The sequence below is a fragment of the Bombina bombina genome, chromosome 7 (genome assembly GCF_027579735.1).
Source record: "Bombina bombina isolate aBomBom1 chromosome 7, aBomBom1.pri, whole genome shotgun sequence".
Taxonomy (NCBI): domain Eukaryota; kingdom Metazoa; phylum Chordata; class Amphibia; order Anura; family Bombinatoridae; genus Bombina; species Bombina bombina.
This window is the reverse complement of record NC_069505.1, coordinates 43,241,346-43,245,825: the sequence shown is the minus strand read 5'-3', so window position 1 is coordinate 43,245,825 and position 4,480 is coordinate 43,241,346.

The following is a 4,480-nucleotide window of genomic DNA, read 5'->3' as shown; positions in this document are numbered from 1 at the left end:
GAGTTTAATGTCCCTTTAAATACGTGTGAGACAGATGGATATACATACAATAAATATATTTTGCCTACTATTTATAAATCAAATAATATATTTTTTTTTTAAAAAAAAGGGAAACTATAAGAATTCAGATTTAAACTTCATTTAACCTGTGTCAGTTGGCAAGCTTTGAAAGCATTTTCCAGGTACACTAGTTTGTTGTTCTTCTTTATAGAAACATAATGCGGTTAAACAAAAGAAAAAGTACCCATTCTTATCACAACTGTATCTGGGCTTTAGGGACTGATTGCCTTAAGGACTGTTTGCTCACTGGCTAATAAGCAGAACTCCTAATGCTTCATTGGTAGACAGTGAAAGGCCTCACAAGATTAAAAATAAAAATATGGTTTTCTCAGAAAAAAAAACACCTGTTCCATGACAATTAAAAACTTGTAATAGCTATTTAAATACCCTCTGTTACACACAAGAGTAGAACAATGTCTCTTTACACTAAACGTTTAAGATGATTTGTCCCTAGGCAGCTGTCTACATTGCCTGAACAAGAGCTAACGATCATGGCTGCACATGGGGGCGTATTGGGTGTTGTTATTAGTGTTGGCTATTATGGTTGATAGAAACGTATTGCTATACATGAGAATGGGGAGGTCTAATGTAGTCATTGTTTATGCATTAGAGGATATGATTATTACACAAATGCTCACTGGTAACTATTTGCAGGGATTAAAGACATACGGCTAGATTACGAGTTTTCTGTTATGAGTGAAAAAGCAGGGTTAAGGCTCTTTTTCACTACCGCTGGTATTACGAGTTTTGCAGGTACAGCTGTACCGCACACTTTTTTGGCCGTAACGCACACTTTTTTGGCCGTAACGCAACGTAACTACCGCAGCTTTCAAAAAGTCCATTTTCAATGGGACTTCCATAGCGCCGGTATTACGAGTTTGCCTGTCCGGCCAAAAAGTGAGCGGTACAGCATATACCGCCAAGATCCATATCGTAAACTGAAAGTCAGTAGTTATGGGTTTTATGCTACATAGCCGTAACATAAAACTCTTAACTAAAGTGCTAAAAAGTACACTAACACCCATAAACTACCTATTAGCCCCTAAACCGAAGCCCTCCTGCATCGCAAACACTAAAATAAAATTATTAACCCCTAATCTGCTGCTCCCGACATCGCCACCACTATAATAAACATATTAACCCCTAAACCGCATTACTCCCGCATTGTAAACACTAGTTAAATATTATTAACCCCTAATCTGCTGTCCCTAACATCGCTGCAACCTACATTACTGTTATTAACCCCTAATTTGCTGCCCCAAAATCGCTGCAATTATACTAAAGTTATTAACCCCTAAACCTAACCCTAAGTCTAACCCTAACACCCACTAACTTTAATATAATTAAAATAAATCTAAATAAAAATTACTATCATTAACTAAATAATTCCTATATAATACTAAATACTTACCTGTAAAATAAACCCTAAGCAAGCTACAATATAACTAATTGTTACATTGTAGCAAGCTTAGGTTTTATTTTTATTTTACAGGCAAGTTTGTATTTATTTTAACTAGGTAGATTAGTTAGTAAATAGTTAGTAATTATTTACTAACTACCTAGTTAAAATAAATACAAATTTACCTGTAAAATAAAACCTAACCTGTCTTACACTAACACCTAACCTTACACTACAATTAAATAAATTACATTAATTAAATACAATTAACTAAATTAAACAAAATAAAAAATAAATTATCAAATATTTAAACTAATTACATCTAATATAATAGCCCTATCAAAATAAAAAAAAAAACTAGCCTACACTAAACTGCCAATAGCCCTTAAAAGGGCCTTTTGCGGGGCATTGCCCCAAAGAATTCAGCTCTTTTACCTGTAAAAAAAATACAAACAACCCCCCAACAGTAAAACCCACCACCAACACAACCAACCCCCCCAAATAAAATCCTATCTAAAAAAAACTAAGCTCCCCATTGCCCTGAAAAGGGCATTTGGATGGGCATTGTCCTTAAAAGGGCATTTAGCTCTTTTTCCTTGCCCAAACCCTAAGCTAAAAATAAAACCCACCCAATAAACCCTTAAAAAAACCTAACACTAACCCCCAAAGAGCCACTTACAGTTTTTGAAGACCGGACATCCATCCTCAACGAAGCCGGGAGAAGTCTTCATACAAGCGGCAAGAAGTCCTCAACGAAGCCGGGAGAAGTCTTCATCCAATCGGCTAGAAGTGGTCCTTCAGACGGGCAGAAGTCTTCATCCAGACGGCATCTTCTATCTTCATCCTTCCGACGCAGAGCGGCTCCATCTTCTAGACATACGGAGCAGAATTCTATCAGCCAATCGGAATTAAAGGTGAAAAAATCCTATTGGCTGATGCAATCAGCCAATAGTATTGAGCTTCAATCCGATTGGCTGATCCAATCAGCCAATAGGATTGAGCTCGCATTCTATTGGCTGATTTGTTCACCTTTAATTCCGATTGGAATTCAAGGGACACCATCTTGGATGACGTCATTTAAAGGAGAATTCATTCTTGAAGATCCATCGACAGAAGAGGATGCTCAGTGCCATATGTCTTGAAGATGGGGCCGCTCCGCGTCGGAAGGATGAAGATAGAAGATGCCGTCTGGATGAAGACTTCTGCCCGTCTGGAGTACCACTTCTTGCCTCTTGGATGAAGACTTCTCCCGGCTTCATTGAGGACTTCTTGCCGCTTGGATGAAGACTTCTCCCGGCTTCGTTGAGGATGGATGTCCGGTCTTCAAAAACGACCCTTTAAAGGGCTATTGGCAGTTTAGTGTAGGCTAGGAGCGTTTTTATTTTGGGGGGGCTTTTTTATTTTGATAGGGCTATATTTTATTTTGTGTAATTTTGATAGGGCTATTTTTTATTTTGTGTAATTTAGTGTTTGTTTTTGGAATTTAGTTCATTGTATTTAATTAATGTAATTCATTTAATTGTAGTGTAGTGTTAGGTGTTAGTGTAAGACAGGTTAGGTTTTATTTTACAGGTAAATTTGTATTTATTTTAACTAAGTAGCTAGTAAATAGTTAATAACTATTTACTAACTAATCTACCTAGTTAAAATAAATACATAGGTAGCTGTGAAATAAAAATAAAACCTAAGATAGCTACAATGTAAGTATTAGTTAAAATAAAGCAAATGTGGGGAGTAGGCTATTTTAAGTTAATAGAGCTGAGTCATAAATTTAGACAAAGCAGAACCTGTTTAAAGGTTTGAAAATGCAGACCCTTAAAATGTATATTGAATGAACTTTAGAAAAGAAGAGAATTGTAGTGACCTAATAAGTAACTACACAAGAGACAGGGATATCAGCATTTTCTTTTTTATTTTGGTTATAATAACCTTAACAATCATCCCCATTCGGGAAAAACACAGTGCAATAAAGTTCATGCAAGCCTATACCAGATAGAGACCCTGATACTTGGCTATACATAAGAACCACATCCAGAAAGTACACGGTAAAGCTAAGGCCATACAGTCCTAGGACATCAGTTTGCAACATTCACACATAAATCAAGTACTTATAAGACCAATTCAACAAATAACACCTCTAACAGCGGATGGCAGTGCAGAAGCTGCACTAATTGGCCATCATGTTAACCCATGAGGATCTATATTTGCTAAAAAAAGATATTTACATTAGCCATATTGGTTATTGTTATACATAGAAAGCAGTGAGCTTTATGGCAACCAATTTATAAGTACAAAGGAAAAGCTTGGCTTGTGATCGATAACATTAGACCAAGAAGAAACCGAGCAACACCTATTTCAGAGGGAACCCCTAACATATATGAAGGATATGGTGTCATGAAATTAAATTGTAGAGGATCTATGTTCGGTCCCCCTAATCTTAGGTCACAGTGGTACCGCTTGGCAAATTATTAAATGCAAATGAAATTACAGTGTAGCTACAATTAAAACAAAGTAACAGGTATTATATACATTGGTTAACCGTTGTCATAATATTCTTAATAGACAACATGTCAGGCAATATGATATGTTTCCTCCAAACTTGTAGTGCTGTTAATGAGAACCGTCCAGAGTGCAAGTTAAACATGTCCCTGATGGACAAAACGCCATATAATTACGTCTTCAGAGGGGTAGAATTCCTTCCCTCTGTTGCGGCAAAATCACAATGTCTGTTGAGGCAATCCTCCAAGGCAAAAGACCAGCAATCGTGTATCCAAACAGCTTGGCTAAACCTGTAAACTGACGACTTTGTTTCCAATTGTTTCGACTTAGTTGCAAACTTGCTTGTTCCAAGACAGAGCAGCCCGCTCCGTGCACGTCACTGCCGACGCGCGTTTCACCCCCACGTGACCACTACATCATGGGGTTTCCTCAGGGCAAACGGATAAAGGACATAGACAGACCTTGCTATTTACCAATCATAGTTCCCACTGATTGGATGAACATTTGGGAAAACAGCCAATG